Raw genomic sequence first — 25,435 nt, 5'->3', positions numbered from 1 at the left:
AAATGAACCTGGCGTGGTGGTACATACTTTGTAACCCCACTATCTAAGAGGCAGAGGCAGGGGGATGACAAGTTTGAGGCTAGCTTGGGTTATATAGTAAGGTTCTCTGAGAAGAGAAAAGAAAAGAAAAATAAGAAAGAAAGCAAAAGAATAGAACAGAACCAGGGTCTTCCTACTGGCCCTCAGTCATTTTCCCCTACAAATTTGTCTTCCAGGAAATAAAGGATGCAGTGTGGATCTGTTCATTGTAGTTTACACAGAAAATGAGTATGTTTCCAAATTCAAGCTGATGGGAAGTGACAGCTTCTAGTCAAGTAGAGACTGAGGGACAAGTAAGTCACAAGTCTCCCTAACACCAAAGTTGAATTACTTAGGCTAAATTTACTTCAGTATGTTTACTGGTAGTGTAGACTTGAAAGGGGCACGCTCACTCATACATGCATAAGCGCGTGCCTGCGTGCCTGCGTGCGCGCGCGCGCGCGCGCGCGCACACACACACACACACACACACACACACACACACACACACACACCTCTGACTGCCTTTTGAAATCAAATACATTTCCTGCCTCTTCTTTCCTCAGTACTCACACCAGCAGCTTATTTATAGCACAGGAAAGGGGAAAAAAACAGCGCTCCACTGGAGGCCGGAAAACTAAGTAGGGAAAGAATAGGAGGAAGTGAGCCTGCCATTTAGCCAAACAACCTCTACTTCATTGAGCTCAAAGCCTAGCCCCTTCAAGGTAGTGGTTGTTGGGCATAAATTGGCTTGCAATTCTCTTTCTTTCTTCTTCTGCTTTTTATTTTCTTTGTTTTTACCCTTCACTTTTGAACTGTACTTGAGCAATGGAAGGGATAGCCGCTCTTCCAGGGAGAGCAAAGCAATCACTAGGTGTTCAGGCACATTGAACAGAGACTTTCAAGAACCTGCTGGAAGAAAGAGGATCCACTCCTGTTGTTGAACATCTATTGACGACGTGACTGCGGATTCAGGTATATGTAATTTTTGTGTTTGCCTCTTGATGTGTCTTAACACGTTTGTTTCCTTGGCTTTGCTTATTGGGCACAGGCGGGATTTGTGATCTTAGGGCAGGTCCTACTTTAACTGTAACACAAGCAAAGTAGCTGAAGAGTAGCCAGCCGTCAGCTTCAGGGATGGCATCCTGAGCTTCTAGTAGTAAATGTGTATTTTATGGTAGCTGTTTTCTTGTGGTAACTTCCTCAAATCTCAGCATCATCTATAATGTCATTGATGGTCGTTTTGGAAAATATCTGCCTGACGCGATTTATGCTTCTTGTCGTGCTGATCAATAACCTATCTGTCACTTCTTTGATGAATACTGGCTTAGAATATACTTAATAACCATGTCTTTAAACATAACCAAACCACTGCTGAAGTTATTTTGCTGAAATTTAAGTTTTCTGTACAGTTGTGAAGATGAAAATTAGTCTGGTACAAAGTTTCCTTTCTTGATCTATCATTCGTAAACAATGATGAACCTTCTAAAAGATAAAAGCAACAGCCCGGCCCTGAGCTTTTCCAGTGATAGGAACTATTCACAGCAATTATTCATATCTGAATTCCACCCCCCAGACATTCCTGCTGCATATATTTTGAGGGTCTTGAAAAGTGACCTTGTGTTTAGAAATGGAAAAGTGGGAGGGAAATTAAATAAACCCAGTAAGAGTTGATGATGCTCACAAAAACTTGGAAGGCTTCTGGGGACATTCTACAGGACATTCCTTGCCATTGAGTGAGTGCTTTTGTTTAAATGATGAGCCTGTGTGCTTCCAGGGCAGATAACGTCCACCTTTGTGTGGTAATGACGCTTGTTTGATGTCAGCACAGTGACTGACCAAGAAGTAGGCTCTGCCGGTTGTCAGAGGAAACAGATTGCTGTTCTTTCTGCCCCTCCTGGTTTGAGATTGGTGTGTTTAGAATCTGCAGCAAGAAGATAGCAAAGTTAGAAGCAGAACCATGAGCTTGCCAGAGCTACTGAGGGACCCAGGGCTTCAGTCTGAGTCAAGGAGGCTCTCTTTGACCCTTTGCTCTGCTGAAAGAAATTAAGTGGGTATGTTGTTGTTGTTGTTGTTGGTGGTGGTGGTGGTGGTGGTGGTGGTGGTGGTAGTGGTGTTGGTGGTGTTGGTGTTGGTGGTGGAGGTGTTGTTGGTGGTGGTGGTGGAGGTGATGGTGTTGGTGGTGGTGGTGGAGGTGTTGGTGGTGGTGGTGGTGGTGGTGGTGGAGGTGTTGTTGGTAGTGGTGTTGGTGGTGTTGGTGGTGATGGTGTTGGTGGTGGTGGTGGAGGTGTTGTTGGTAGTGGTGTTGGTGGTGTTGGTGGTGATGGTGGTGTTGGTGGTGTTGGTGGTGGTGGTGGTGGTGGAGGTGTTGTTGGTAGTGGTGTTGGTGGTGTTGGTGGTGATGGTGGTGTTGGTGGTGGTGGTGGAGGTGGTGGTGGTGGAGGTGTTGTTGGTAGTGGTGTTGGTGTTGGTGGTGGTGATGGTGGTGTTGGTGGTGTTGGTGGTGGTGGTGGTGGTGGTGGAGGTGTTGTTGGTAGTGGTGTTGGTGGTGTTGGTGGTGATGGTGTTGTTGTTGTTGTTGGTGGTGGTGTTGGTGGTGGTGGTGTTGGTGGTGGTGGTGGTGGTGGTGGTGGTGGTAGAGGTGTTTTGTTATTTTTCTGACTAGAAATTTGTAAGTCATCCCATGGGAATGGTTCACAGAGATTTTTTTTTTAACAGAAAAAGTGTGACATTTTTGGTTGTACTGTTTTGAAAATGCTTTGGAAAGACAAAGGGAAACACAGTGACTCTAGATGTATGTCTATGTTGATTTTTCAGGGCACCATGATACTTCCAAAGTCCTCTAAATCCATCTTATTCTATTGGACTATCACACATGTGACTCTAGGGATGGTGATCTCTCTCTCTCTCAATAACCCTGATTCTGCTATCACCGAACTTGTCCCTCCCCAAATTGCTAAACAACTTTGCCAGCTGAGCCGATGCTTTGATTAAAGTGCTTCCTTCCTATGCAGAGGAAGACTGAAGTTTCAGTCCTCAGCACTCACACAAACGCTCGGTGGGCTAGCCAGCCAGGTCGGCAGGTCCTTGTTCAGTGAATATATTTGAGGAAGACTCCCTTGTCAATCTCTCATCTTTCTCTCTGTGTGAACACCTACACACCACATATATGTGAAAACAAAAAAGACACTTATGCAGTGAAGACATTTACATATTCACCTTATATGTTTTATGACTTAATACCAATCAGTTAACATGAACAGTAGATAAAGATGATGAGTTTGAGGGTTTATTTTATTAATACGTGTTTTTCATTAGTCGAAGTCTTACTGCTTGCTTTTGGTTTCTGGGGGCCAGCTTAATAAATGTATTCATGAGATTATTTCAAATGCATTTCTTGGGAATTGCTTAATAGCTTCATAGGTTACTTGAGGGATTTTCAGGCTCTCTAGACTTTTCAGTTAGGCAGTTTAGAAAAATTATTGTCAATATTTTTTCACTTTCCTATTAACTAACTGGAGGTGTGTCATCTCTAGTCAAACTGCTACGATCATTATGTGTTTACAGGTTGCATAGAATAGCCTCTCTGGGCCCCAAGTTTCCATAGGAATGAAAGTAGGGTCAAAAGATCACGTGAAACCACAGTGGTGTAGATGTCAGCAAGTATAATCTTCAGCTCATGGGATGTGTAAAAAAGGGTGTGGGCTGAGTCAGGCCAGGGTCAGGAAGCTACACCCATCTTCCATGTGGTCTGAACTTGGGCAGAGAGCAGGGTAGCTCTATGCATTGGGTTCTGTGTTTCTACAGGAGCCCTACATTTCAGATTATGGGTCTTGGCAGACTCCCATTCTCCTCCCTCAAACTTTGCCATCCAAGCTAGCAAGGAGCACCCTCTCACCAAAGCACATCAAGTTCTCCTAGGTGTAAATGCATGTCAGGTCTTGGCACACTCAACATTAAGTTAGAGAGAGGGAATCCGATAGGACACAGGCATCCTGTGTGTGGAACTAAACTAATGATACAGATAATGAAGCCTAGACAAGGAGGACCTCTGTGAGGGAGGCTTGATGGTGTTGTAAAGTTGAGTTGGTTCCTGGAGACCAAGAGTGCAGAAGAGGTGAGAACAAGCACTGTAGGCACGGGGCTGTGAGCCTGGACACAAATGGAGATATGCATGTTCTGCTCAGAGAACAGGGTGGTTAGATGAAATGAGGGATGCTCACTGAAGTGTGAATTTCTGCTAAAAACCAAAGCCAAGCCTACTACCTGCTACCTGACTTCTATGGCATGGGTTTGCACGGGGACGATTGTATCAGTCATTTATAAAACTATTACCTTTTCACCTGAAACCACATTAAATTATGTGTCCTCTCTTTTTAACTCTTCATTCTGGCAACCCAATCAGGGAACTGAGTCACTCAACTTGAGAAGAGCAGAGAAAGAAGGATGTGGGACAGGTGATATGTGTCTGAAAGGAGTTGAGGCCACATTGCCCTGAAGCCTGGGTTCTGAAGCAAATGAAGAATCCATTGTGGACCAACTGACTCACTTTGAATGCTAATTAGGCGTGGCTAAGGGAACAGAGGACAGACTGTGAATCATGTGACTTATGGTCCAATGAAAGGCCGTCAAAGGTAGCTCTGTGTCAGGGAGCGGCTCCGGGGTTTGATCAGAGATGTAGTGAGTTTGAGCGATGGTGGAATAGTCAGGCAGAAGGGCTGCTAGCTGCTGGAAACATGGACTAGCGGAAGAAGAGGGAGGCGAGTTAGGGCGGGAACACCTACCTCTCTCTACCAAGCGTTACTGTGTGTCAGGACGATGATCTCTGTCACCTCATTAGGTGCTCACACCCAGTTCTGGGAAGGTTCCGTTGGTAGTCACCTGTGAAGGGTGAAAGAGTGGAGTGCAGAGGTTGTTTCCAACTGTTCACAGTTCAGGACTACAGCTGCCCACGGACATGGAAAAGGCCACGAGCCTTTGTTCATGCTGTAACCTAGATCCTGGTCCTTTCTTGTTTTAAATTTGAGTAGACGTCATAGAATTCTTCACCTTTGGTTTCACTTAGTATGGTTATATTGTTATCTTTTTCTTAAGACAGGGTCATACTTTATAGCCCAAACTGGCAATCTTGTCTCCGCTTTCTAAGTACTGAAATTATAGGAATGTGTATTATACCTAACTTTATATTTATTATCTGTATTATTTTTTCTCCCTACTATCTCATTTTTTTTCATTTCCCCTTGATTTTCTGGAACAAAAACTGTGCTGGAGAACAAAACAAGGGTGTTCCCCTCCTGTCTCTGTCCCTGGTTACCCTCTAAGTGGGGTTATCTGCTAAACACCCTCAGCCCAGGCCAGAAACAACAGGGGCTAGCCTGGGGCAGCAGGCTTCTCGGGACTCTTAAGAGCATGACCCAGGTTCACAGGATGGCTACTCACTGGGCTGTAGTACCTGTGTTGTTTTGGGGGCTGTTTGTATTAGAGTGCTGGGGAAAGTAAGTCATGAAATTACATATACATTTCAGTGTTATAACACTTGTCTAGTGTATGCAAGGCCCTAGATTGCAGGACTAACACCAGAAAAAGATGAAAAAGTTTAGTACTTTTATTATGCTTAACTCTTAAAAATGATTAAACGTTTAAAGGGCACATGTGAGACTTTATTAACACAACTTCTTAAACACCGCAATATCTTTTAAAGTAAAAAAAAATGAAAAGTCTAACTTAGAAATACATTTCAGGGAACTAATCAAATTCAGACAAAACCATATGCACATTTTTCCTTTTTAATAATTAGCTATTTTTATTTTATGTTTGTATTTTGCTAGTATGTATGTATTGTGAACCACCTGTATGAACCCTCTTAGGTCAGAAAAGGACATTGGGTCCTCTGGAATTGAAGTTAGGGGGAGAGTAGTAAGCTGCTATGTGAATGCTGGTGCCCTCCTTGTAAGAGTGGCAAGGGCCCTTATCAGGTGAGTGGTCTCCAGTCCCTATCAAGAATTGTTATTTGCAACAGACACACTTTATTACTAAGCAGAAACTATAAAAATAAGAGAACTGTTTGATACTATTCCACAATTTTGAATTTTACAGAGCCCTAGTTTCCATGAGTGTATTTAAATGGGCTGGAAAAAGTAATACTTAGTGTTACATGAGAAAGAAAAGGCTATAAGATATTATTGTGATATGGTTAAACATCTCGTACAAACTTTTTATATATGAAATATATATTTCATGTATGTATTCATATGTACATGTGAATTCATATATACACTACTTTATAGCCCGTATCAAACCCCAATAGTATCTATAAGGTAGAGAGCCAAGTCCTATGTCCTGCTGTCAGAGTCGATAATATGTTTGTGCTAATTCAGCTCCCTTTGTGGCCTCCTGGTCCAGTGAAGAGCTGTATCCTGTTTGTGACAGCATAATTTATGATAATGGAAAAGCTTGCCATGCACTGACCAGCTCTATGACTTCAGTTTATTCATTTGGCAACAGGAAACAAAGACCATACACACACACACACACACACACACACACACACACACACACACACACACACACACACACTTTTTTCTCCGCAATTGTTTTGGTAATAATTGACAATTGGAGGAAACGAATGGCAGAAAACAATTATAGGCAGACAAGATGTCAGCAGATCCGGCTGGGAATTTCGGTGGAACCAGCTCGGCTTTATTCTTCCATTCACTTCAGAATCCCACAACGATATCATTGTTTTGTTCTCAATCTACTGCTGAAATCACTATTGTTTTTTAACTAACAATTCTTGGCTGGCAGCACCCACATCACCAATACGTGTTGGATTCAATAATGTGGCAATGTATATCAGGGATTGGTATTTTTTATGATTATTTGACATCGGAGCCAAGGTGAGCTCCTCTCTGCACACAAATCCAGAGCCAATATTCAGCATTATCTCTGATTTTCCTGCACTGGAGTAGCTGCCTGCAGCCCAGACATGAATGGTTAAAAATTTTACTTTCCACTTAACTTGAATTTGGAAGACTCACAGCCATGTTTCTGTTTCGTGAAATGATCTCTTGCCTTTGCTTGGTGGCTGTAGATAGGGCTAGGGGGTGGGTGTGAGGGTTGGGGACAAAAGCTTAGGAGAATGATCCATGATTGTTTCGGCAGTTTGTATGCCATCAAATAGGTGTATTTAGTGACTCCTTGGAGGAAAAGGAAGAGTGTATTATCATCTAGGAAGGTGGAATTCATCTTTTGATGTCTAGAGTCCATAATTGCTGTGTTGGGAAGTATTAAAATTCTGTGCATGAAGAAGCTATGTAAGCATAGGCTGTTATCATCTTTGCCCCAGTTTTATTTGCTTCCCATTAATTCAGTTTGGAGTAAGGTTCTGCAGTGGGTCTGATTACAGCTTTTTATTAGGGAAGCCTTAAGGCAGTGGCCTCCAACAGGAATATAATGTGGACCGCAAGTGAGCTACAGGATTCATTTTACAGCCAAGTGACAGCATTAAAGCGAATAATAAAAACAAATAGGTTAAGTAAATTTTATTTGATTTAACCACCTAGATATAGATCATCATTAATTCAATGTACGATAGATACAAAAACTGCTATTGAGGTATTTTACATCATCCCGTTTTCCCACCATCTTCAAGGTGTCTGATTTTGTTTCCTGCACATCTGTCTGCAGACTGGCTTCCTTTCAAGTGCTCAGGAGCATTGAGTGTCCAGTGGCTGCTGTGCATGGCCACACAGTAACATGTGAGTCATGGTGCATGCAGGACCCACAGTCTCCAACATGCTGCCCAGAGAGCTGGCAACCCTTCGAGGATTCAACTAAAACACAATAGTTGAAGGCAGGCAAAGAAGTGGTGGCTTTTGTCATCCAGTTATTAGAACAACTCAAAGCTCCTTGAGACCGAGTAACTGTTGATTTCTCAACTGGATATACAGAAGAATGGGTCTGGGGAGAGAACCCACTGGGCAAAGTGCTTTCTGAGGAATTCTGAGAACCTGAGTTCGCATCCTTAACTCCCACTTAAGAGCTGGAAGTGGTGGCTTGCCTCTGTAGCACCAGAACTTGGGAGACAGAGACAGACAGATGCTGGGCTCACTGGCCTGCCCGTGTGCCCCACATGGAAAGCCCCATGTTCAGTATGAGTCTGTCTCAAGAGTAGGATGGCAGTCCACAGATTCCTATGGTTGACTCCTGACCTCCATGCAGGGCTAGCATACCTGCACACATGCAGAGAAACACTGACATTCAAAACAAATCTGCATTACATATTTGTAATAGACTTTATCTTATCATCATGATTCACGTGAATCAAGGCCTAGAGTAGATTCTTCTACACAGACTGAAACTGAGTTTCAGAGAGCATTTGTGATTTTGTGTTTCTAATTCTATACAAAAGGGAAGACATCTTTAGCAATTAAAATGCACACCCTCATGTGCAGGTGTGTGTGCTCACGTGCACGCACGAGCACGCGCGCACACACACGCACGCACACCACACCACACACACACACACACACACACACACACACCACCACCACACATATATACACCACACACACACACTACACCACACACACATACCACACCACACACACACACACACACACACCACACATACACACACCACATACACACACCACACCACACACACACACACACCACATACACCACACACCACACCACACACACACACACATACCACATACACCACACACCACACCACACACACACCACACCATACACACATCACATACACACACCACACACACACACACCACCACCACACACACACCACACACACCACACACACACACACCACACACACACACACACCACACCACACACACACCACACCATACACACACACACATACACACATCACACACACACACACCACACACACACACCACCACCACACACACACCACCACCACACACACTACACACACACACACCACACACACACACCACACCACACACACACACCACACCACATACACCACACACACATACACACATCACACACACATACACACACACACACACACACACACACACACACAGTTCTAGCATTGTGATTCCTTGCTGACGTCTCCCTTGAAGGGTAGGAAGCATGCTTCAATAGTCTTGTGTAACTCTCTGCCCTGGGGACTCCCATGCTAGTCAGCTGGGTGATAAAGATAGATCTGTGTGCTAAATAAGGAGACACTAAAATAAACCTGTGGAAGAGGATATAAACCAGAGAACCCTGTAGGTTCTCATGGCTCTGCCAAAGGCAGGGACCTGGAAACCAGGTCCCTGGAGCCTTGACGAAGAGCCATGGTCAAGTGCAGCAGTGTTATTTGGGGTTCATTCGTTACACAACGGCTTGATTTTGAGGGTACATTTAGAGAAGTCAGAAAAATTCCAGACTCAGAATAAAAGCTCAGATGTCTCAAATGCAAGCAATGATGGTTTGCTTCATGGTCCACACATTGGGAATGCCCCAAAAGCTTGGGGATTTGCTTGGCTTTCTGGATTTACCTTCCCTTTTTTTTTCTCACAGAAACAGAGCTATAAATAGTGACTAGGCATCTGCACCTAAAATGCCATATGTCTTCAATGAGACTGTTTCAATATGTTTACAGTGTGTGTGGAATGGATCGAGTTTCTGCTTGATAAGTTATTGCTTAATATAAATATTCCTTAAATTATTCATTTTATTTACAAAAGAACATAAGGGTTAATATGGTACTTCTTGTATCATTGATACAATACTCTATATACACAAGCTTTAGCAATATGCTAATAATCGTATGATTGATCAACACTTGGATAATATGTTAATAAATGAAATAGCATGATATGTCAATGTATTTTCACCTGGTATGCTGTAGTGAAGATTGCAGAAAGCAGATGCTGTCCTGAGTTCCAGGACAAGCCTGCAAGGTAAAGTCTATTTGTTTATCTATTCCTATTGGCAGGAAAGCAAATCCATTACCAAAGGATGTGGAAATAGAATCCTCAAAAGAGTCACTTATTTAAGTGACTTGGGGACAAAGTCCGTTTTAGACTCTTATGTCTTACTTTCCTTTCAAACACTGGTCTTGGCTTTCTTTAAGGAAATACTTTTGGCTACGCATTTAATGTGTAGCCATATTAGGACTCCTTTGATTTACAAATAGGTTTTACTGAACGATAGAAAACAGCAGATTGCAGAGGCAATTTAGAATGAAATAGAGAAGCACATTGGCAATCAAACTAAATAAAATTGTTCAGGACTCTTGGGGAGGGGGTGAGGAATGACTCTGGGGTCTGGGTCGGGGAAGGGAAGGGTATACACTCAGCCTTCGCACCCCAATTTTCATGCCTTAGTGATAGCAGCAAGCTGGATCCTGAAGGAATGACATCGTTCTAGGTTTTGGTTTGGTTTTGTTTTACCACTAGTGTTGTGTTTTACAAAAGGATAGGGGGAGAAGGAATATGTTTGGATGTGTAGTCAGGTGTGGGGGAAGGGGGTGCCTCCTTGGGCCCATGCTGAGGAGGAGGAGGAGGAGGAGGAGGAGAAGGAGGAGAAGGAGGGAAGCAGAGAAGTAGAGGGTAGAGGCTGGCCATGAACACGTGGAGAGAGGAGGGAAGAGAATGGGGAGAGAGGGGCAAGAGATGAGAAGACAGAGCAGGAAGGCAAGAGAGCAAGACAGAGCAGAGGGGCAAGCAGCCCCTTTTATAGTATGAGTCAGGCACACCTGGCTGTTGCCAGGTAACTGTTGGGCAGAGCTTAGACAAAATGCTAACAACTAGAAAGTGAGGTAGATTTAAGGAATCTGGGTGGGTTGTTTTATAAAACAGTGAGTCCAGTGACCCACAAGAGGGCTGAGACAGAACTTTGAGATGGAGAATAGAGAACACCTTCCTCTACCTGATTCTCCCTGGGTGGGAACTAAGGAGGTCCCTTTGGTCTGACCCTACCAACAAAGGCAAACAGTGGTGACTGTGCCATAAACGTGCTCTGGAATGTGGCATCTGTGTTTTCCTGCTAAAGCCACCCTAATGCCCTTCTGTCATTAATCAACCCTTTCTAGCATCTCCTTTCTTGGTTTCTTTGACTTTTATTTAGGTCATTGTCGTTCAAAAATCTACATTTCTTCTTGAACGTGATCTTCCTGCTGAAACCCTCGATCTGTCCCCTCCCACCACGGTTTCCTCTTTTCTCCATCATACTTTGAAGTTATCAGATTTGACCTTTGTCTTCCAGCTCACTAAGAACCCAGTCAGAAACGGACTAGGTCAATAATGGTTTTTTCTGCTTTTTACCCTCTCTGATCTGTTTACCTTTTGAGATCCAATCCTTTTCCAGCATCAGACTAGAACCCTGGTGTTCTTCCAACTGTAAACACTGATTGATTGATTGATTGATTGATTGATTGATTGTGTGTGTGTGTGTGTGTGTGTACACGTGCCATAGCTCTTGTGTGAGTTCCGAGGATGCCTTCTGGGGAGTGGTGTCCCTCCATCTTGTTTCGAAGCACGGTCTCTCTTGTTTTTCCCCTGTGCTGTGTAAGAGAGTTTTCAGCTTGATCTCCCTATTCGTTCTACTCATCTTGCCACAGGATTGCCAGGGTTACAGATGTGTACTGCCACATCTGCCTTTCTAAAAGCGTGAGTTCCAAGTATGGAACTCCGGCCAGGCTTATGTGATAAGTGGTCTTACTCACTGAGCCATCTCCTTAACCCTTCTAACCATTCAAAGAACTTCATCCCGTCCCAGCAAAAGCCATTGTTTCCCTCTTCCCTCTAAATTCATTTTCTGTTCATACACTTGTTCTTTCCACCAGTGTCCAAGTGACATTGTGCTTTGAGAGAACCCAATCTTATATTCTATGTCCAGTTGTCTAGTTGTCTTTAATATCACTCTCCTTAATGTTCCTCATCATCTCAAACAGTGTTCCTGAGATAAGAATCCCATCCTCTGTCCATATCCACTCTGTGGGTTTGGTCCTTGAGATGCTGACGCCAATCCACAAGCTGGGGCCAAATTTCCCAGCATCATGCCCTTCACCTGCCATGAACCCAGCTGGTCACCCTTCCTGTGAGCTGTGTCTCACTTCTTTTTCCAGCACAATCACTTCCATTCTTGTTCATTTTCACCCCATTACTGGACTCTCATGCACACATAGGAAGGGGTCTAGAAACTCCCCAGTTTATAGCTCATAGAAATTGATGCATCTCTTGTAAGATTGGTTTTTTTGTCTGTTTGTTTTTAAGACTGCATATGTAGCCTGGGCTACGCTAGAACTTGCTATATACACCAGGTTAGTCTTGAATTCAAAGAAATCTACCTACTTCTGTCTCCTGAGTGCTGGGATTAAAGGTTGGAAGCACCAAGTCCGGCTAATTTAATTGTTTAAAATTTATTTATGTATGGACAGGGTCTTCTTGTGTACCCCAGGCTGGCCTCCAATTTCAGTGTGTAACCCAGGCTGGCCTCCAATTTCAGTGTGTAGCCCAAGCTGGCTTCATACTTTCAATCCTCCTGCCTCTGTTTCCCAAGTACTGGGATTACAGTTGCACCTCATGATATCCAGCCCTCGTCCATTATAGATTTGTTCGTTTGTTTGTCTGTTTGTTTCATGTTGTGTGGTTGGAAAAGCTACTTGACAAGGTTTCTATCTTTTTTAATTTGTTAAGGCTTGTTTCATGGCCTACCATTGGGCCTATCCTGGAGACCGTTCTGCACTCACTTTACTTAAAAGTATACATATTCCATGTCGTTGGGTAGAATCTATTCTGCTAAATCTACTCAACTTACAGTGTGTTGTTCAGCTCTATCATTTCTACTTTGGTTTTTACCACTGTTGAATGAAGACTAAATTCCTGTGATTATATTGTTTATTTCTACCTTAAGTCCTCTTCAAATATCTGTTTCAATAATAACCACAAGAATTTATAATTCTTAGAGCCTTTTGATGAATTAATTTATCATATAATTCAAGTCTTTTGCCTTTTTGTTTTTTTGCCAAGTTTATGACTTGGCGTCTCCTTTATTTGATACAAATGTAGCTACCTCTGTTCTCTTCACTTAGCATGGAATTGCCCTTAGCACGCCTTTGCTTTCAGAGTATGTGTAAAGCTGACACACGGGACCCTGTAAATGATACATAGTTGGATCTTTGGATTTTCTTCATGTAGTCACTTTATGTTTTTTGATTTAATCCATTTACTTAGCAAGTAACTATTGATAGGTAAGGATTTTATATTGCAACTTTTAGTTGCTTTCTGTTCTTTTGTGTATATGTGACATATGCATGTGTCATCTACCTGTGTGTGCATGGGTATGCTTGTCCTTATGTGGAGGTCACACGTTATGTTGAAGGTCTATCACTTTTTACCCTTTTTATTTTTTTTTTGAAAGAGCATCTTTCACTGAACCAGGAGCTTGCTAATTGGCTAGATTGGTCAACAAGCAAATCCTTGGGATACACCTGCCCTTCACAGTGGTGGGCACAGCACGCCTGATATTTTACATGGGTGATGAGGCTCTGTACTTGGACCACGCTTGTGAAGCAAGCACTTTACAGCAGAGACATCTCTCTAGCCTGGGTCTGCTGTTCTAGAGTCCCCTTGTTTATTCTTCCTCTGAGGTTGACTCCTCTGTGGTTTGATTGTTGTTGTGGTTGCTGAAGGAGTGTGCTTTGATTCCTAACCTTTTACCTCTTGTTTGGTTTATGGGCTTTCCTTTGTAGTTACCACCTGAGGCTTACAGAAAACATCAGATATTATTAGCGATCTATTTTAAGTTGAAAACAATAACGTTTTTGTTGTTACTGATGTCACAACTTACATCATTCTGTATTGTGTGTTTATCAACAAATCAATGTATCTACAGCTAATATTAATATATTTCACATTCTATTTTCACAAATAGTTAAAAGTGGCCAGGCCATTATCATTATGGTATTAGAATATGGGTGGACCCATGTTTACTATGGGCTCACAATTCATCCTTTTGGTCTTGTGATGGGCAAAAGTGAGTCCATTCTGTTGGAACCATATTTTAAATTTCAGAATTTGATAGTTTTTCAGCCAGTCGTGTGCAGCATTTACTGTGTGATGATACTGGGTGGGGGCGATGAGTGTATGACTACAGAACATGATTATAGAACCAGACGCATTATTATAGAACAAACAACTGGCCCTCTATACCCTACTGTGTTGTCTTGTTACAGTGCTTGGAAGGTTTGGAGAAATAAATGGTTTTTGTTATTGTTGTTGTTGTTGTTGTTGTTGTTTTGAGTTTCAATATTTTTGACATCTGATGAGCTTTTGAGGGATGTAATCTCATTGTAAGCTGGGAGAGTATCTGCATCCTAAACTTGACCAGGTTATTTTTTAACAGGGATGAGTTCAATATCCTTAAATTTTATTTGTTATTTTGTTGGGGGTGGTATTTTGTCTGCCTGTGCATGTCTATGCTCAATACCCTCAAAGGCCAGAAGAGGGCATCAGCTTCACTGGGCTGGGGATAGCAGTTGTGAGCTGCCACGGTGGGGCTGGGGACCAAACCCTGGTCCTCTGGAAGAGCAGCAGTGCTCTTATCTTCTGGACCATGGCTTCAGTCTCCAGAGAGGAGTTTTATACTTTCATGTAGCTTGATAATAACTTTTTAGCTCCTAAGGCATGTCTAATTGGTGACGAACCCCCATACCTGCTGTGTCTGGGGAGGTCCTCTTTACCTTCTTCATATCTGAAAGATGGTCTTGCCAGGTTTCTTTTGTTCAGTATCTTTGGTTGATGGATTTTTTTTTCTTTTAGCCTCTCTATACATCATTCCATTTCATATGGCCCACAAGGTTTCTTCGGAGAAACGTGATGATTGTCTTCTGAAAGTTTTCCCTTTATGTGATGAGTTGCTTCTCTTGCTGCTTTTCCACGTTACCTTTGTCTTTGAGTTCTGAGACATGATTACATTGTGACAGTGTGACGATCTCTTCATATCTTAACTTCTTGAGGTCCACTGACCTTCAGGGATCTGAATGCTTATTTTTCTGTCTAGATCTTAGAAAGTTTCTGTCAACTCAATAATGCACTAAGGGATTCACAGAATGCTTAGAGAAAGCAAACAGGGCAGAAGTTTATTGGAGGAAATAACAATATCTTCATAGCATGGCATCAGAATTCCTTCAGAATGAGGCAATGTTTATTATATCCTTACCTTGGAAGTCCAACTGTCACTTTTTATGTATCCCATTGGCCAGAGAGGATCTGCCTTGATTCTGTGTAAGCAAGGACTATGCAGAAGTCCACGACAATGGCTGAAGGCTATCTACAGGTTACTACTACAGATACGCACCAACACAAACTTCACAAAGTTGTGATTACAGAATTTTATTTGTCTTCCTGGTACAAAGTATTAATTTTTATAAGGATTTATGATTTTTATAACCACTAACATATAAGTCAACAAAAATTACTTACTTACTTAATTAATTAATTAGTGTTCCAGAGCATAGAAAGTCACCTTCTGACATTGTGTTCTGAAAGTAAAATGATCAATACTTTCTTCTGCTTGTGACAAATCTGTAATCCTGGAAAGAGGAACCTGGAAAGGAAGAGGGATCACAAATACAGAACACAAGGTTGGAAAGAATGATTCAAGATGGAGCACCCAGGGAAGGGAGTATCCAAGGGCCAAAGGCATCAACTGAGTTGAGATTATCATAAATATGTGCATATTGCAAAATCTTCAAGCTTCTAGCTATAACCCCCTCCCTCCCTCTCCTCTCAACTACATTTGCTTTGCTCTAATATCTTATTCAAATGAGATCAAAGGGTTTTTGTATAGAAATAGAGATCATCTTTTTTCTATGACAGAAAAGACTAGGTTTACTCTCCCAAGAGGTTTCATACAGGAATTTTGACTACAGGACTTTCCTCTCTGGGTGAGATTCAACTGAAGACAAGCATATTTCAAACTAGGGGCTTGACTACAGGTTGAGGCCCAGCTCTTTTTCCTGCTTCAACACTCAGAATGCTGTGGATCAGCAGAAAAAAAAGTGTTAATCCATTGTAGGTTATCTTAGGCTTTGGTTGGAGAAAAGGAATTGTCTGATTTCACATCTGAAAAACACAAGGAAGGGGACATTAGGTGAGGGGCCAATTCACCTGATTCCAGTGCTTGCTTTTGGAATGCTCAGGAGAAACCAAAGCATGAGGGTGCCCGTGATTGGCTTTGCCTGGGTCACAAGCCTGTTTGTGGGTGGAAGTAGATTGGGCAGGTTGAGACTGTAGTTGAAAATGGTGAGCGAAGGGAGTGGCAACACTGGGCACACTGTGTCACCGTGCCGACTAAAACTTCTCAGCCTCTTTGTAGATGATGCCACGTAGACAGCAGCACCAAGTAGCTTTCAAAGTGCCTCATGGGAGTAAGACATACCTTAAGGTTGGGCAGCATAGAATGGTTCTTTTTAAATTTTAATGTTTTTGAGGTTATAATTTTATCACTGGGCCTAATAGTGCACCCTTTAATCCCAGCACTTGGAAGGAAGAGGCAGGTGGATTTCTGAGTTCCAGGCCAACCTGGACTATAAAGCTAGTTCTAGGACAGTCATGGTTAAACAGGGAAATCCTGTCTTGAAAAACCAAAATAAAATAAGTAAAAATACAACTTTATAATTTCCCTCTTTCCTTTCTTTCCCCCACCCCTACCATGAACTTCCTCCCTTGCTATTTTAAATTTATGGCCTCTTGTTTTACCTTATTGTGGTTTCAAACACATACACGCACACACACACACACACACACACAAACTCACTCACACACATATTTATATATACTTACATAGTATAAATTTATTTATAGTATATGGTACAAAATATAGTTTATGTATATACTATATATTTATATATAATTATATAGGAAATATTATCAGTCAGGATTCTTTAGAGTACCAGAATGAATCCTCCTCCTCCTTCTCTACACACAGGCACACACACACACACACACACACCACACATGTGTGAGTACAGTGTGTGTGTGTGTGTGTGTGTGTGTGTGTGTGTGCCTGTGTGTAGTGTGTATGATTTATCTGAATGACTTACAGGCTATGGTTCAGTGAGTTTAACAGTGCCTGGCTGTGAACAGAAAGTTCAAGAATCCAGATGTTGCTCATGCTAAGAGGCTGGATTGTTCTTCAGTTAGTACTGGAATCCTGAAGAAGTAGGCTCTAATACCAGTGCAGAAAGGGACTTGGTACCAAGGTAAGAACAAACACAGAGACGAGCAAAAGCTTTCTTCTTCCATGTCCCTATATAGGCCTCCAGCAGAAGGTGTGGCCCCAATTAAAGGTGTGTCTTCCCACCTCAAGATCTGGATTACTTCAAACCAATCACAGATGTGCTCTCCATGTTTGAATTTTAGTTAATTCCAGAAACACACACACACACACACACACACACACACACACACACACACACACACATTATATATGTATACATTATATATAATCTTAAATATATGATATATAATGTAACTTGTCTGAGTATCTTTGCAGAGCTGACCCATTTAGTATCAGAAAAGTAATTGATGGGGTTGGAGATTTAGCTCAGTGGTAGAGCGCTTGCCTAGGAAGCGCAAGGCCCTGGGTTCGGTCCCCAGCTCCGAAAAAAAGAACCAAAAAAAAAAAAAAAAAAAAAAGACACCCGCGGATCCCGGCCCGCAGCAGCTCTCTGCTCCCAAACCCCGTGGGAGAGAGACCTCACCGCCTGATCAGGTGGGCACTCCTGAGGCTGGAGAGTGGAGGAGACCACCAACACTGCCCACCCCTGCCCACATCCCTGGCCCAAGAGGAAACTGTATAAGGACTCTGGGTTCCCATAGGGGAGGACCCAGGAGCGGCAGGACCCCTGCGCCTGAGACACCGCCGGAACCTGAAGGAAACAGACCGGATAAACAGTTCTCTGCACCCAAATCCCGTGGGAGGGAGAGCTGAACCTTCAGAGAGGCAGACACGCCTGGGAAACCAGAAGAGACTGCACTCTGTGCACATCCAGACGCCAGAGGAAAACACCAAATGTCATCTGGAACCCTGGTGCACGGAGGCTCCCGGAAAGAGCGGCGCAGATCTTCCCGGTTGCTGCTGCCGCAGAGGACTTAGGCAGTACCCCACGAGCAAACTTGAGCCTTGGAACCACAGGTAGGACCAACTATTCCCCTGCAAGAAACCTGCCTGGTGAACTCAAGACACAGGCCCACAGGAACAGCTGAAGACCTGTAGAGAGGAAAAACTACACGCCCGAAAGCAGAACACTCTGTCCCCATAACTGGCTGAAAGAAAACAGGAAAACAGGTCTACAGCACTCCTGACACACAGGCTTATAGGACAGTCTAGCTACGGTCAGAAATAGCAGAACAAAGTAACACTAGAGATAATCTGATGGCGAGAGGCAAGCGCAGGAACCCAAGCAACAGAAACCAAGACTACATGGCATCATCGGAGCCCAATTCTCCCACCAAAATAAACATGGAATATCCAAACACACCAGAAAAGCAAGATCTAGTTTCAAAATCGTATTTGATCATGATGCTGGAGGACTTCAAGAAAGACGTGGAGAACTCCCTTAGAGAACAAGTAGAAGCCTACAGAGAGGAATCGCAAAAATGCCTGAAAGAATTCCAGGAAAACATAAATAAACAAGTAGAAACCCATAGAGAGGAGACACAAAAATCCCTGAAAGAATTCCAGGAAAACACAATCAAACAGTTGAAGGAATTAAAAATGGAAATAGAAGCAATCAAGAAAGAACACATGGAAACAACCCTGGACATAGAAAATCAAAAGAAAAGACAAGGAGCTGTAGATACAAGCTTCACCAACAGAATACAAGAGATGGAAGAGAGAATCTCGGGAGCAGAAGATTCCATAGAAATCATTGACTCAACTGTCAAAGATAATGTAAAGCAGAAAAAGCTACTGGTCCAAAACATACAGGAAATCCAGGACTCAATGAGAAGATCAAACCTAAGGATAATAGGTATAGAAGTGAGTGAAGACTCCCAGCTCAAAGGACCAGTAAATATCTTCAACAAAATCATAGAAGAAAACTTCCCTAACCTAAAAAAAGAGATACCCATAGGCATACAAGAAGCCTACAGAACTCCAAATAGATTGGACCAGAAAAGAAACACCTCCCATCACATAATAGTCAAAACACCAAACGCACAAAATAAAGAAAGAATATTAAAAGCAGTAAGGGAAAAAGGTCAAGTAACATATAAAGGCAGACCTATCAGAATCACACCAGACTTTTCGCCAGAAACTATGAAGGCCAGAAGATCCTGGACAGATGTCATACAGACCCTAAGAGAACACAAATGCCAGCCCAGGTTACGGTATCCTGCAAAACTCTCAATTAACGTAGATGGAGAAACCAAGATATTCCATGACAAAACCAAATTTACACAATATCTTTCTACAAATCCAGCACTACAAAGGATAATAAAGGGTAAAGCCCAACATAAGGAGGCAAGCTATACCCTAGAAGAAGCAAGAAACTAATCGTCTTGGCAACAAAGCAAAGAGAAGAAAAGCACACAAACATAACCTCACATCCAAATATGAATATAACGGGAAGCAATAATCACTATTCCTTAATATCTCTCAACATCAATGGCCTCAACTCCCCAATAAAAAGACATAGATTAACAAACTGGATACCCAATGAGGACCCTGCATTCTGCTGCCTACAGGAAACACACCTCAGAGACAAAGACAGACACTACCTCAGAGTGAAAGGCTGGAAAACAACTTTCCAAGCAAATGGTCAGAAGAAGCAAGCTGGAGTAGCCATTCTAATATCAAATAAAATCAATTTCCAACTAAAAGTCATCAAAAAAGATAAGGAAGGACACTTCATATTCATCAAAGGAAAAATCCACCAAGATGAACTCTCAATCCTCATCTTCGGTTGGTTTATATACAAGTGTGCAATTTCTAGGCTTGAAAGTAAAATGATGCTATCTGGTGCTGGATAGAGGAGCCTTATTTTTTATTATGGCAGCTTGCTATTCTTGTAACATGGTGATTTGGTTGAACACAATAAAGTACAGTAGTAACTGAAAAAAAAAAAGAAAAGTAATTGATATGCTCTGTCCTCCCATTCTGAGCAGTCCGTAGTTGTCTGTAGTTCTTCGTGGAAGGATGAGGACTCATGAGCTTCCCCTCAGTCTATCCAGCAAGTCTACTGGTGTCATCCTGGTCTGGACTTGACTCACTCCACGAGAGGGGAGTCAAGCCTGGTATTCAAAATAGCCATTTACCTAGTAAAGCCATGAATCTTAAAGAAGAGTCAACAACAGCCACTTTACCAAACCAACATAATTCCTAATTGCATTTCAAATTTTTGTCCTTATGCCCCCAGATTATGTTACCTCCTATGAAGGAAACTTCTCTTTGCAACAGTTGGAGTCCATTACAGAAAACCATAAATAATCAAAATGCAGAATTGTGGTGTTTGTCCCAACCAATATATTTACAACATAACCCTGCACCTAAGGCCCAAGGATCATTGCAGAAGAGGGAAGACAGAAGGATTACAAGAGTCAGAGAAACAAGGAGTTCACTGTGAGATTGTTTCTCCTAGAAATTTCAGAAGGATTGTTCTTCAAAATACCTTTTCTGTGGCGTATCCTTTCCTTTGAAAACAAATCCATGAGACATATATTACCACCCATTTTGTTGATTTACTGTTAAGATGGATTCCTAAGAGCAATGGAGTAGAGTTGCCTATTGTCCCTCAAAACGACAAAGGCTTAGGTAGCATGAACAGTCAGGTCTTTGGGTTCCTTGTCCTGTTTGGTTTTCTATTTTTAGCTACTGAATGATCAGGACAACATTGCAAAATCCTTGAAAAATGAGAACGGGGAAGGACATCTGGAAGATGCTGTCTTCGAGTAATGAAGATTGCTGTCATTCCTAGTGCCTCACCCACAGTGAACCTGCACTTCATCCCAACATGTGTCAAAAGACAGAGCTTGAGAAAGTACTGCCAAGCATAGACAGCCCAGAGGAACCATGTGGTCTCCTTTTGGAATCAGACTAAAGAATTTACTTCTGGGGAAAAAATTCCATCTGTTTCCCTGATAAGACTGATTAGAACCATCTATCTAGTTTCACACACTGTGAACTAACCAATGAACTGTACCATTTGGCCTGGCTAAATTTAGTACAGATTTTTTCAAGGAGTTCCGACTCCATTATGCAGGCAAAGAGTCCACCTTCTGAAATCCTAGGGAGAACAGAAGCTCAGTGCTAGAGGATGTCCACTCTGCATGCACAAACCATCCATGGAGGAAGTGGGGTGTGGTCTTCCTGATACTGGCTAGACAACGGATGGCCAACTCTTTCTAAGTTTCCTTCTCTTTGTGGTGAACTTAGGGCACAGATAGATTCATTCTCTGTCTCCTCCTCTGTTTCCCCATCCCTTGCTTTTTCTACTGCATCAGTCAGTGTCCCCTGCTGTTTTGGGGCTCTAAGAGCTTGCTTTTAGTTCGTGTCAAGGATTTAGAATAAGCAGTTCAAAGAGGTTGAGCTGGTGAGAGGTGTCTCTCTCTGGTCCTGCTATATACACACAGACAACTTTACTCCTCATGGAAACTGAGCTGAACTGGGGCCTACCTTCTTATTTGCCCTTTAGTGACAAGGTTTACATTCTGAAGGTGACTTCAATCTATGCTGTGGTCATTAAAATATTATGTAACTTCAGTTTTAGTATCACATTTTTTTTTATTTCTCTCTTTCTGCCTTTTTCGAATTCTTTAAGTACACTGTATTTTTATTTTCCCCCATTTGTGCCTTGAAAGTTATACAATATGTCTCCTTTAATTGGAACACACACTTGATTTAACAAAGTCTAATATCAATATTGGCAGGTATGTGACACATGTGTGTTATTTCAGCCTTTAAGAGGTTGGGATGGTAAGGTAAAAAATTTGAAGCTATCTTCAGCTATGTAGTGAATTTGTTGAAAGTCAGTGTGAACTATACTCGATGCTGAAATTAATCGTATAAGAAGTGGTAAAGTAGAATCATGTTTGGCTTGTTTTATAAGAACAGATATATTTTTGTTTTCATCTTTTCTCATGGTTGTATAATAGTGACTTCATTGACATTTATTCATTCTGATTATTTTGACCAACTGCCTCTTATCTTTTTTTTCTTAAAGACAGTTTCTTACACTATACTTCAGACTGGCCTAGAACTCACTATTGAACTAGGCTTGCCCTCAACTCACAAAGTCTTGCCACAGTCTCCTGAGTATTAATATTACAGACATGAGCCTCCAATTCCTGCCTTGTCCCCTAACTGTTGGATTGTTTCTTTTTATAGAATGATATATGTTGAATTTGTCTTACATGTGTCTCTGTTCATTTGTTGGCTATTTTTATAGGCCACATTTCTGAAGTAGAATGTGTGATTTCTGTTCTAAAACCTATGCCTTTTGACTTGGGCATTTCCATTTCCTTATTAAAAATAAAGGCTTTTTTTTAAGTCCTGAAAAGTTTAGTTTGTGCGTGCCTGAGTGGGGAATGAGAATCTCATCTCCTTTCTATGGTGTGCAGTTGGTCCCCAGCTCATCATGCCACCTCTCTCACTAGGTGACAGAGGACTAACAGAGAAAAACAAAGTGCTCGTGAGAGAATTGTCAGGAAGATTACTATCAACCAACAGATCCCCCAGAGCTCCCAGGGACTAAACCACCAACCAAAGAGGGGACCCATGGCTCCAGCTGCATACGTAGCAGAGAATGGCATCAATAGGAGGAGAAGCCCTTGGTCCTGTGAAGGCTCGATGACCCAGTGTAGGGGAATGCTGGGGTGTTGAGGTGGGAGTGGGGTGGTGGGAGGGGGAGCATCCTCATAGAAGCAGAGGGAAGGGGGATGGGAAAGGAGATAACATTAGAAATGTAAATACATAAACTATCCAATAAAAAAAGAAAAGAATTTAAAACAAATACGGTCTGTGGAACCGGGCCCAGGGGACCTATTTCAAGCTGACATAGTCTCACCTGGCCTTTCCGTTGAGGGCACCAAGGTGAGAGCTAAGGGTTTATTTATAGTAGTTCATTTCTGAGCACTCTGGCATCATGAAGTTGCTGTGTGTGACAGGAGCAGAGAATTTTATTCTGAAGGAAAAGACACGGCTCATCTGGACCAGTAAATTCGATCCAAAATTGGACTTAGATTTATTTTATTTAATAAATGTCCTTGATTCCTGTAGGCTACAGTTTGATTGGTGAGGTGTGATTTTTTTTAATGAACCAGGAGTTTGTACATTTCTCATAATCTCTAAATGAATGCCTTTCTAAAAATAAAGAATGCTTGAGAATTGTGAACAAATTTCCTTTGTTGTAAGAAATACAACTTTTTTCCCCCTGAAAGCCAGGAACCTGGCATGTGTTCGTTAGTGACCTAGAATGAGGTAGCTAGGGCTGAAGTCATTGTTAATAGTGATGTAGACTGTATACCCTATAAAAAATTCTCTCTTCATCCAATTTACCAAGCTAAAGTATGCAATTAAGACTTAGCACATAGAAGAGTTGTGCTGGTGGTGTTGGTGTTGGTGTTGTTTTGGTTGTTTTAAGAAACTACCTCACCTGGAGGAGTGTATCTAGTAGATATTGGTGATCCTTGGCCCTATGTTGCTATTATATTCTTGCCTTAGGTGTCAAGTGAGGTGCTGGCTCTTCAGTTACAAGTCCAACAACCACACAGAGTCATGTGTGGGAGGGACTGACCACCTCACCAGTACCAATGCATACTGGGAATGTGCAGGAAGATGCTTCAAGATAACAACTTTAGGATTTCAGTTCCTTATAGCCTGGCAGTTTGTACCTTCTCCTGATCGTTTTGAAATTAAAAAAAAAATTTTTTTTGGCCAGTCAGCAATTGATGGCCTGACTGAAATGGTCTTAGAATTCATGGGAGTCTTGGTATGTACAGATAACAAATACTATAATTGCAAGGGGTAGCAGGAGGCATGGTGGTACACGCCTGAAATTCTATCACTTGAAAGGTCGATGCAGGAGGATTGTGAATTTGAGGCAAGCCTCATCTACACAGCAAGACCCTGTCTCTAAAAACTAACTACCACACAATAAAAAAAAAGAAAAGAAAGTAGTAAAAATAGACAGACTCCAAATTTAAACTTTGACAAAATTTAGATGAGTTTAAGATCCTTTAAAAGACTTATTCCTCACAAAAACTGAACAGGCACCTTCCATTTCAGTTACTGAGTGAGTGTGGCTGCTGGGATGTGATTTGGAAAGGAAGTTTTTTTGCTTCTCATTCTACAATGTAGAAGCTTCCGATTGACGTTTCTAGGAATATTTCAGGCTGAGGCCTTTGTCCTACTGCTTGTTGTTCAGCCAAGGAAAAAGAACTTTTTGTCAAGTCGACAGAAGTTCAAGGGACAAAGACAGATTTTCATCAGTTATAACCATGGCAATACTGAAGAAATGAGATATTGTAAAGGGAAAAGGGGGGAGCAGTCCAGTAGAGGCTCAATAGTCAGGGGGTTGGTGAGTACTGGTGACCTTAGGTTGTCCCGGTCTGCTAGTTGTCAAGGTCAGGAAGTTAGCAGTTATCGAAGTTAGGATCTGTGCTCCCACAGATGAGATAGGCTTTGTCCTACTCATGGCTGCAACAAGCAATAAAGGTTGTTTTTTAAATTTTTTTATTTTTATATCCTTGAGCTTCCTCATGCAAGTATGTCTAAGGGCAAACTAAAGCAGCATTACAGATGTTACACTGATATTCCAGAGACGATTTTGAGGTTTGTTCAAATTCTCTCTCTCTCTCTCTCTCTCTCTCTCTCTCTCTCTCTCTCTCTCTCTCTCTCTCTCTCTCTGTTGTGCTGTATGCACTCATGTGTGTGAGAGTGCAGGGAAGCACATGGCTTCCTGACACACTGAGATAGCAGAGGACCCACTCGAGTGGCAGGTCCTCACCCATCTTGTTTGAGACAGGTCTCTTTGCTGTTTGTCACAGGCTATGCCAGATTAGCTGCTTTTGCTAAGCAGTCTCCTGTCTCTTCTCTGCCTCCCATCTCTCTATAGGAGATAACAGACATTATCTACTATGTGCAGCTTTGTGGATGTTCTGGGGCCCAGAACAAGGTTGTTCTGCTTGTGCAACGAACCCACTAGGCAATCTCCCCAGTCTGGGTTTGTTCAAATCCGGGTAGATTTGGATGGATAAGAGGGGTAAGGAACCTGACAAGCATTTGATCAAGAAGAGAATCTTTGTTAGCAGAAATTAATAAAGTAGAGCTCCTAATAATCCCAGTTTGTGAATCTATGCTATAGAAATAAAAGGGCCAACAATTGAAGACGTGCACACAGTGATGTTGTGGGCAATAGAAGCAAAAATTG

The 25,435-nt window shown here is 42.1% G+C and overlaps 1 protein-coding gene across 7 annotated transcripts in view; it reads left to right on the top strand.

The window, feature by feature from the left end:
• Positions 1-631: 631 nt before the first annotated feature.
• The window catches only part of Rasgrp3 (RAS guanyl releasing protein 3), a 98,557-nt gene continuing 73,753 nt past the window's right edge, over positions 632-25,435 (top strand). For 4 of the 7 annotated variants that reach the window (XM_087553057.1, XM_087553052.1, XM_087553058.1 and 1 more), the window contains exon 1: positions 632-993. The gene's annotated coding sequence lies outside the window, so the exon portion shown is untranslated. Of the gene's footprint in view, positions 994-1,752; positions 2,073-25,435 lie in introns of those variants that run through there. The other 3 variants (XM_087553059.1, XM_087553055.1, XM_087553056.1) reach the window with 2 other exon arrangements.

Source organism: Rattus norvegicus, chromosome 6 (assembly GCF_021556685.1).
Source record: "Rattus norvegicus strain SHRSP/BbbUtx chromosome 6, alternate assembly SHRSP_T2T, whole genome shotgun sequence".
Taxonomy (NCBI): domain Eukaryota; kingdom Metazoa; phylum Chordata; class Mammalia; order Rodentia; family Muridae; genus Rattus; species Rattus norvegicus.
Note: the sequence above shows the minus strand (reverse complement) of the source record. Positions and strands in the feature narration are given on the sequence as shown.